An 11327-nucleotide genomic window follows, 5' to 3' on the forward strand; every position below is an offset into this window, starting at 1 on the left:
ATTTTGCTGACAAAGGCATGGAGCATTGTGATGACATGTGTCATGGAGCACTGTGATGACAAGCGTCATGGAGCATTGTGAATACATGGGTCATGAAACATTGGGATAACATGGGCATGGATCATTGTGATGACAAGTGTCATGGAGCATTGGGCTGAAAATGTTCATGGAGTATTGTGATGACAGGGGTCATGGAGCATTGTGATTACAGGGGTCTTGGAGCATTGTGATGACAAGAGTCCCGGATCATTGTGTTGTCAGGAGTCATGGAGTGTTGTGATGACAGTGGTCATGGAGCATTGTGATGATATTGGTCATGGAGCATTGTGATGAGAAGGTCATAGAGAATTGGGCTGAAAATGTTCATGGAGTATTGTGATGACAGGGGTCATGGAGCATTGTGATGACAAGGGAATGGAGCATGGTGATGACAAGGTCTTGGAGCATTGTGAGGAGATGACCATGGAGACTTGTGATGACAAGTCTAATGGAGCATTCTTATGAAAAGGGGCATGGAGCATTGTGATTACGGGGGTCTTGAAGCATTGTGATGACAAGGGCATGGAGCATTGTGAGGCGAAGGCCATGGAACATTGTGATGACATGCGTCATGGAGCTTTGTGATGACAAGGGCATGGAGCATTGTGATTATATGGGTCTTGGAGCATTGTGCTGACAAGGGTCCTGGAGCCTTGTGATGACAAGGCCGTGGAACATTGTGATGGCAGGGGTCATGGAGCTTGTTATGACAGAGGTAATGGAGCATTGTGATGAGAAGTGCATTGAGCATTGGTCTGAAATATTTCATGGATTATTGTGATGAGAGTGGGCGTGGCACATTGTGATGACAAGGGCACGGTACACTGTGATACATGGGTCATGGAGGATTGTAATGACAAGGGCATGGAGCATTGTGATGAGAAGGGCATCGAGCATTGTGATGACAAGTGCCATGGAGCTTTGTGATGACAAGGGCATGGAGCAATGTGATGAGAGGGTTCATGGAGCATTGTGATGACAATGACATGGAGCATTGTAATGCCAAGGGTCATGGAGCTTTGTGATGACAAATGTCATGGAGCATTTTGATGACAAGTGTGTGGTGCATTGTGATGAGAACGGCAGGGAGCATTGTGATGACCAGGTAATGCAGTATTGTAAAGAGAGGTGTCAGGGAGCATTGTGATGACATATGTAATGGCCCATTGTGATGACAATGGCATGGAGCATTGTGATGCAAACTTCCATTGAGGATTCTGATCACAAAGGTAATGGAGCATTGTGATGACAATGGCTTGGAGCATTGTGATGACAAGTGTCAGGGAGCATTGTACTGACATGTGCATGGAGAATTGTGATGACAAGGGTCATGGAGCATTTTGATGACAAGCTTGTGGAGTATTTTGATGACAATGGCATGGAGCATTGGGATGAAAAGGGCATGGGGCTTTGTGATGAAAAATCCATGGAGCCTTTTCGTGACAGGGTTCAAGGAGCATTCTGACGACAAGTGTCAGGGAGCATTGTGATGACAAGTGTATTGAGAATTGTGATGAAAAAGGTCATGGAGCATTGTGATGAAAAGGGCATGGATTATTGTGATGACAGGCATCATGGAGCGTTGTGAGGACAAGTGTTATGGAACATTGTGATCACAAGAGTTTGGAGCATTGTGATGACAGAGGTCATGGATCATTTTGATTTCAAGGAGCATGGAGCACTGTGATGACAAGGGCATGAAGCAATGTGATCCCAAAGTTCATGGAGGATTGTGATGACAATGGAAATGGAGTATTGTGATGACAAGTGCATAGAGCATTGTAATGACAAGGTCATGTAGCATTTTGCTGACAAAGGCATGGAGCATTGTGATGACAGGGGTCATGGAGCACTGTGATGACAAGCGTCATGGTGCATTGTGAATACATGGGTCATGGAACATTGGGATAACATGGGCATGGATCATTGTGATGACAAGGGTCATGGAGCATTGTGCTGAAAATGTTCATGGAGTATTGTGATGACAGTGGTCATGGAGCATTGTGATTACAGGGGTCTTGGAGCATTGTGATGACAAGTGTCCCGGATCATTGTGTTGTCAGGTGTCATGGAGTGTTGTGATGACAGTGGTCATGGAGCATTGTGATGATATTGGTCATGGAGCATTGTGATGAGAAGGTCATAGAGAATTGGGCTGAAAATATTCATGGTGTATTGTGGTGACAGGGGTCATGGAGCATTGTGATGACAAGGGAATGGAGCATGGTGATGACAAGGTCTTGGAGCATTGTGAGGAGATGACCATGGAGACTTGTGATGACAAATCTAATGGAGCATTCTGATGAAAAAGGGAATGGAACATTGTGATTACTGGAGTCTTCGAGCATTGTGATGACAAGGGCATGGAGCATTGTGAGGAGAAGACCATGGAACATTCTGATGACATGCGTCATGGAGCTTTGTGATGACAAGGGCATGGAGCATTGTGATTACATGGATCTTGGAGCATTGTGATGACAAGGGTCATGGAGCCTTGTGATGACAAGGCCGTGGAATATTATGATGGCAGGTGTCATGGAGCATTGTTACGACAGAGGTAACGGAGCATTGTGATGAGAAGGGCATTGAGAATTGATCTGAAATGTTTCATGGATTACTGTGATGAGAGTGGGCATGGTGGTTTGTCATGACAAGGGCACGGTACACTGTGATACATGGGCCATGGAGGATTGTAATGACAAGGTCATGGAGCATTGTGATGAGAATGGCATCGAGCATTGTGATGACAAGTGTCATGGAGCTTTGTGATGACAAGGACATGGAGCAATGTGATGAGAGGGTTCATGGAGCATTGTGATGACAATGACATGGATCATTGTGATGCCAAGGGTCATGGAGCTTTGTGATGACAAAGGTCATGGAGCATTTTGATGACAAGTGTGTGGTGCATTGTGATGAGAAGGGCAGGGAGCATTTTGATGACAGGGTCATGCAGCAATTTGATGAAAAGTGTAATGGAACATTTTGTTGCCAGGGATTATAGAACATTGTGATGCCAGGCTTCATGGAGCTTTGGGATGAAAAGGGTCATGGAGCATTTTGATGACAGGGGTTATGGAACATTGTGATGTCAGGGGTCATGGAACATTGTGCTGATAAGGGGATGTAGCATTGTGATGACAGGGGTCATGGAACATTGTGATAACAGGGGTGAGGGAGGATTGTGATGACTAGTGATGGAACATTGTGATATCTCATGTGAGAGAGTATTTGGATGAGAAGTGCATGGAGCATTGTGATTACAAGGTTTATGGAGCATAGCGATGACAAGGTTGTGCATCATTGTGGTGAAAAGTGCATGGCACAATTTGATGACAAGGGTCATGGAGCATTGTTCTGACAAAGGCATGGAGCATTGTGATGACAAGGGTCACGGAGCATTGTGATGACACGGGTCATGGAGCATTGTGATGACAATGGCATGGAGCATTGTGATGCCAAGTGTCATGGAGGATTCTGATGACAAAGGTAATGGAGCATTGTGGTGACAATGGTTTGGAGCATTGTGATGACAAGGATCAGGGAGCATTGTGCTGACAAGTGCAAGGAGCTTTGTGATGACAAGGGCATGGATCATTGTGATGACAAGGGTCATGGAGCATTGGGCTAAAAATGTGCATGGAGTATTGTGATGACAGGGGTCATGGAGCATTGTGATGACAAGGGAATGGAGCATGTTGATGACAAGGTCTTGGAGCATTGTGATGAGATGACCATGGAGACTTGTGATGACAAGTCTAATGGAGCATTCTTATGAAAAGGGGCATGGAACATTGTGATTACGGGGGTCTTGAAGCATTGTGATGACAAGGGCATGGAGCATTGTGAGGCGAAGGCCATGGAACATTGTAATGACATGCGTCATGGAGCTTTGTGATGACAAGGGCATGCAGCATTGTGATTACATGGGTCTTGGAGCATTGTGCTGACAAGGGTCCTGGAGCCTTGTGATGACAAGGCCGTGGAACATTGTGATGGCAGGGGTCATGGAGCTTGTTATGACAGAGGTAATGGAGCATTGTGATGAGAAGTGCATTGAGCATTGGTCTGAAATATTTCATGGATTATTGTGATGAGAGTGGGCGTGGCACATTGTGATGACAAGGGCACGGTACACTGTGATACATGGGTCATGGAGGATTGTAATGACAAGGGCATGGAGCATTGTGATGAGAAGGGCATCGAGCATTGTGATGACAAGTGCCATGGAGCTTTGTGATGACAAGGGCATGGAGCAATGTGATGAGAGGGTTCATGGAGCATTGTGATGACAATGACATGGAGCATTGTGATGCCAAGGGTCATGGAGCTTTGTGATGACAAAGGTCTTGGAGCATTTTGATGACAAGGGTGTGGTGCATTGTGATGAGAACGGCAGGGAGCATTGTGATGACCAGGTAATGCAGTATTGTAAAGAGAGGTGTCAGGGAGCATTGTGATGACATATGTAATGGCCCACTGTGATGACAATGGCATGGAGCATTGTGATGCAAACTTCCATTGAGGATTCTGATCACAAAGGTAATGGAGCATTGTGATGACAATGGCTTGGAGCATTGTGATGACAAGTGTCAGGGAGCATTGTGCTGACAAGTGCATGGAGAATTGTGATGACAAGGGTCATGGAGCATTCTGATGACAAGCTTGTGGAGTATTTTGATGACAATGGCATGGAGCATTTGGATGAAAACTGCATGGGGCTTTGTGATGGAAAAGGCATGGAGCATTTTCGTGACAGGGTTCAAAGAGCATTCTGACGACAAGTGTCAGGGAGCATTGTGATGACAAGTGTATTGAGAATTGTGATGACAAAGGTCATGGAGCATTGTGATGAAAAGGGCATGGATTATTGTGATGACAGGCATCATGGAGCGTTGTGAGGACAAGTGTTATGGAACATGGTGATCACAAGGGTTTGGAGCATTGTGATGACAGAGGTCATGGATCATTTTGATTTCACGGAGCATGGAGCATTGTGATGACAAGGGCATGAAGCAATGTGATCCCAAAGTTCATGGAGGATTGTGATGACAATGGAAATGGAGTATTGTGATGACAAGTGCATAGAGCATTGTAATGACAAGGTCATGTAGCATTTTGCTGACAAAGGCATGGAGCATTGTGATGACAGGTGTCATGGAGCACTGTGATGACAAGCGTCATGGAGCATTGTGAATACATGGGTCATGGAACATTGGGATAACATGGGCATGGATCATTGTGATGACAAGGGTCATGGAGCATTGGGCTGAAAATGTTCATGGAGTATTGTGATGACAAGGGTCATGGAGCATTGTGATTACAGGGGTCTTGGAGCATTGTGATGACAAGAGTCCCGGATCATTGTGTTGTCAGGTGTCATGGAGTGTTGTGATGACAGTGGTCATGGAGCATTGTGATGATATTGGTCATGGAGCATTGTGATGAGAAGGTCATAGAGAATTGGGCTGAAAATGTTCATGGAGTATTGTGATGACAGGGGTCATGGAGCATTGTGATGACAAGGGAATGGAGCACGGTGATGACAAGGTCTTGGAGCATTGTGAGGAGATGACCTTGGAGACTTGTGATGACAAGTCTAATGGAGCATTCTTATGAAAAGGGGCATGGAGCATTGTGATTACGGGGGTCTTGAAGCATTGTGATGACAAGGGCATGGAGCATTGTGAGGTGAAGGCCATGGAACATTGTGATGACATGCGTCATGGAGCTTTGTGATGACAAGGGCATGGAGCATTGTGATTACATGGGTCTTGGAGCATTGTGCTGACAAGGGTTCTGGAGCCTTGTGATGACAAGGCCGTGGAACATTGTGATGGCAGGGGTCATGGAGCTTGTTATGACAGAGGTAATGGAGCATTGTGATGAGAAGTGCATTGAGCATTTGTCTGAAATATTTCATGGATTATTGTGATGAGAGTGGGCGTGGCGCATTGTGATGACAAGGGCACGGTACACTGTGATACATGGGTCATGGAGGATTGTAATGACAAGGGCATGGAGCATTGTGAGGAGAAGACCATGGAACATTCTGATGACATGCTTCATGGAGCTTTGTGATGACAAGGGCTTGGAGCATTGTGATTACATGGATCTTGGAGCATTGTGATGACAAGGGTCATGGAGCCTTGTGATGACAAGGCCGTGGAATATTATGATGGCAGGTGTCATGGAGCATTGTTACGACAGAGGTAACGGAGCATTGTGATGAGAAGGGCATTGAGCATTGATCTGAAATGTTTCATGGATTACTGTGATGAGAGTGGGCATGGCGGTTTGTCATGACAAGGGCACGGTACACTGTGATACATGGGTCATGGAGGATTGTAATGACAAGGTCATGGAGCATTGTGATGAGAATGGCATCGAGCATTGTGATGACAAGTGTCATGGAGCTTTGTGATGACAAGGACATGGAGCAATGTGATGAGCGGGTTCATGGAGCATTGTGATGACAATGACATGGAGCATTGTGATGCCAAGGGTCATGGAGCTTTGTGATGACAAAGGTCATGGAGCATTTTGATGACAAGTGTGTGGTGCATTGTGATGAGAAGGGCAGGGAGCATTTTGATGACAGGGTCATGCAGCAATTTGATGAAAAGTGTAATGGAACATTTTGATGCCAGGGGTTATAGAACATTGTGATGCCAGGGGTCATGGAGCTTTGGGATGAAAAGGGTCATGGAGCATTTTGATGACAGGGGTTATGGAACATTGTGATGTCAGGTGTCATGGAACATTGTGCTGATAAGGGGATGTAGCATTGTGATGACAGGGGTCATGGAACATTGTGATAACAGGGGTGAGGGAGGATTGTGATGACTAGTGACGGAACATTGTGATATCTCATGTGAGAGAGTATTTGGATGAGAAGTGCATGGAGCATTGGGATTACAATGTTTATGGAGCATAGCGATGACAAGGTTGTGGATCATTGTGGTGAAAAGCGCATGGCACAATTTGATGACAAGGGTCAAGGAGCATTGTTCTGACAAAGGCATGGAGCATTGTGATGACAAGGGTCACGGAGCATTGTGATGAAAAGTTCATGGAGCATTGTGGTTACAAAGGTCAAAGAGCCTTGTGATGACGCGGGCATGGATTGTTGTGATGACAAATGTTATGAAGCATTATGATGACTGTAGCCACGGAGCACTGTGATGACAGGGGTCATGGAGCATTGTGATGACAATGGCATGGAGCATTGTGATGCCAAGTGTCATGGAGGATTCTGATGACAAAGGTAATGGAGCATTGTGGTGACAATGGTTTGGAGCATTGTGATGACAAGGATCAGGGAGCATTGTGCTGACAAATGCATGGAGCATTGTGATGACAAGGGCATGGATCATTGTGATGACAAGGGTCATGGAGCATTGGGCTGAAAATGTGCATGGAGTATTGTGATGACAGGGGTCATGGAGCATTGTGATGACAAGGGAATGGAGCATGTTGATGACAAGGTCTTGGAGCATTGTGATGAGATGACCATGGAGACTTGTGATGACAAGTCTAATGGAGCATTCTTATGAAAAGGGGCATGGAGCATTGTGATTACGGGGGTCTTGAAGCATTGTGATGACAAGGGCATCGAGCATTGTGAGGCGAAGGCCATGGAACATTCTGATGACATGCGTCATGGAGCTTTGTGATGACAAGGGCATGGAGCATTGTGATTACATGGGTCTTGGAGCATTGTGCTGACAAGGGTGCTGGAGCCTTGTGATGACAAGGCCGTGGAACATTGTGATGGCAGGGGTCATGGAGCTTGTTATGACAGAGGTAATGGAGCATTGTGATGAGAAGTGCATTGAGCATTGGTCTGAAATATTTCATGGATTATTGTGATGAGAGTGGGCATGGCGCATTGTGATGACAAGGGCACGGTACACTGTGATACATGGGTCATGGAGGATTGTAATGACAAGGGCCTGGACATTGTGATGAGAAGGGCATCGAGCATTATGATGACAAGTGCCATGGAGCTTTCTGATGACAAGGGCATGGAGCAATGTGATGAGAGGGTTCATGGAGCATTGTGATGACAATGACATGGAGCATTGTGATGCCAAGGGTCATGGAGCTTTGTGATGACAAAGGTCATGCAGTATTGTGAAGATAGGTGTCAGGGAGCATTGTGATGACATATGTAATGGCCCATTGTGATGACAATGTCATGGAGCATTGTGATGCCAAGTGTCATGGAGGATTCTGATGACAAATGTAATGGAGCATAGTGAATGACAATGGCTTGGAGCATTGTGATGACATGGGTCAGGGAGCATTGTTCTGACAAGTGCATGGAGCATTGTGATGACAAGGGTCATGGAGCTTTCTGATGACAAGCTTGTGGAATATTTTGATGACAATGGCATGGAGCATTGGGATGAAAATGTCATGGGGCTTTGTGATGAAAAAGGCGTATAGCCTTTTGGTGACAGGTTTCAAGGAGCATGCTGACGGCAAGTGTCAGGGAGCATTGTGATGACAAGTGTATTGAGAATTGTGATGACAATGGTCATGGAACATTGTGATGAAAAGGGCATGGAGTATTGTGATGACAGGCATCATGGAGCGTTGTGAGGACAAGTGTTACGGAACATTGTGATCACAAGGGTTTTGAGCATTGTGATGACAGAGGTCATGGATCATTTTGATTTCAAGGAGCATGGAGCATTGTGATGACAAGGGCATGAAGCAATGTGATCCCAAAGTTCATGGGAAATTGTGATGACAATAGTAATGGAGTATTGTGATGACAAGCGCCTAGCGCATTGTAATGATAAGGCCATGTAGCATTTTGCTGACAAAGGAATGGAGCATTGTGATGACAGGTGTCATGGAGCACTGTGGTGACAAGCGTCACAGAGCCTTGTGAATACAAGTGTCATAAAACATTGGGATGACAAGGGCATGGATCATTGTGATGACAATGGTCATGGAGCATTGGGCTGAAAATGTTCATGAAGTATTATGATGACAGGGGTCATGGAGCATTGAGATTACAGGGGTCTTGGAGCATTGTGATGACAAGAGTCCCGGATCATTGTGTTGTCAGGTGTCATGGAGTGTTGTGATGACAGTGGTCATGGAGCATTGTGATGATATTGGTCATGGAGCATTGTGATGAGAAGGTCATAGATAATTGGGCTGAAAATGTTCATGGAGTATTGTGATGACAGGGGTCATGGAGCATTGTGATGACAAGGGAATGGAGCATGGTGATGACAAGGTCTTGGAGCATTGTGAGGAGAAGACCATGGAACATTCTGATGACATGCTTCATGGAGCTTTGTGATGACAAGGGCATGGAGCATTGTGATTACATGGATCTTGGAGCATTGTGATGACAAGGGTCATGGAGCCTTGTGATGACAAGGCCGTGGAATATTATGATGGCAGGTGTCATGGAGCATTGTTACGACAGAGGTAACGGAGCATTGTGATGAGAAGGGCATTGAGCATTGATCTGAAATGTTTCATGGATTACTGTGATGAGAGTGGGCATGGCGGTTTGTCATGACAAGGGCACGGTACACTGTGATACATGGGTCATGGAGGATTGTAATGACAAGGTCATGGAGCATTGTGATGAGAATGGCATCGAGCATTGTGATGACAAGTGTCATGGAGCTTTGTGATGACAAGGACATGGAGCAATGTGATGAGAGGGTTCATGGAGCATTGTGATGAGAATGACATGGAGCATTGTGATGCCAAGGGTCATGGAGCTTTGTGATGACAAAGGTCATGGAGCATTTTGATGACAAGTGTGTGGTGCATTGTGATGAGAAGGGCAGGGAGCATTTTGATGACAGGGTCATGCAGCAATTTGATGAAAAGTGTAATGGAACATTTTGATGCCAGGGGTTATAGAACATTGTGATGCCATGGGTCATGGAGCTTTGGGATGAAAAGGGTCATGGAGCATTTTGATGACAGGGGTTATGGAACATTGTGATGTCAGGGGTCATGGAACATTGTGCTGATAAGGGGATGTAGCATTGTGATGACAGGGGTCATGGAACATTGTGATAACAGGGGTGAGGGAGGATTGTGATGACTAGTGATGGAACATTGTGATATCTCATGTGAGAGAGTATTTGGATGAGAAGTGCATGGAGCATTGTGATTACAAGGTTTATGGAGCATAGCGATGAGAAGGTTGTGGATCATTGTGGTGAAAAGCGCATGGCACAATTTGATGACAAGGGTCATGGAGCATTGTTCTGACAAAGGCATGGAGCATTGTGATGACAAGGGTCACGGAGCATTGTGATGAGAAGTTCATGGAGCATTGTGGTTACAAAGGTCACAGAGCCTTGTGATGACGCGGGCATGGATTGTTGTGATGACAAACGTTATGAAGCATTGTGATGACTGTAGTCACGGAGCATTGTGATGACAGAGGTCATGGAGCATTGTGATGACAATGGCATGGAGCATTGTGATGCCAAGTGTCATGGAGGATTCTGATGACAAAGGTAATGGAGCATTGTGCTGACAAGTGCATGGAGCTTTGTGATGACAAGGGCATGAATCATTGTGATGACAAGGGTCATGGAGCATTGGGCTGAAAATTTGCATGGAGTATTGTGATGACAGGGGTCATGGAGCATTGTGATGACAAGGGAATGGAGCATGTTGATGACAAGGGCTTGGAGCATTGTGATGAGTTGTCCATGGAGACTTGTGATGACAAGTCTAATGGAGCATTCTTATGAAAAGGGGCATGGAACATTGTGATTACGGGTGTCTTGAAGCATTGTGATGACAAGGGCATGGAGCATTGTGAGGCGAAGGCCATGGAACATTCTGATGACATGCGTCATGGAGCTTTGTGATGACAAGGGCATGGAGCAATGTGATGAGAGGGTTCATGGAGCATTGTGATGACAATGACATGGAGCATTGTGATGCCAAGGGTCATGGAGCTTTGTGATGACAAAGGTCATGGAGCATTTTGATGACAAGGGTGTGGTGCATTGTGATGAGAACGGCAGGGAGCATTGTGATGACCAGGTAATGCAGTATTGTAAAGAGAGGTGTCAGGGAGCATTGTGATGACATATGTAATGGCCCACTGTGATGACAATGGCATGGAGCATTGTGATGCAAACTTCCATTGAGGATTCTGATCACAAAGGTAATGGAGCATTGTGATGACAATGGCTTGGAGCATTGTGATGACAAGTGTCAGGGAGCATTGTGCTGACAAGTGCATGGAGAATTGTGATGACAAGGGTCATGGAGCATTCTGATGA

This window comes from Mesoplodon densirostris, unplaced genomic scaffold, assembly GCF_025265405.1.
Source record: "Mesoplodon densirostris isolate mMesDen1 unplaced genomic scaffold, mMesDen1 primary haplotype scaffold_44, whole genome shotgun sequence".
NCBI lineage: Eukaryota > Metazoa > Chordata > Mammalia > Artiodactyla > Ziphiidae > Mesoplodon > Mesoplodon densirostris.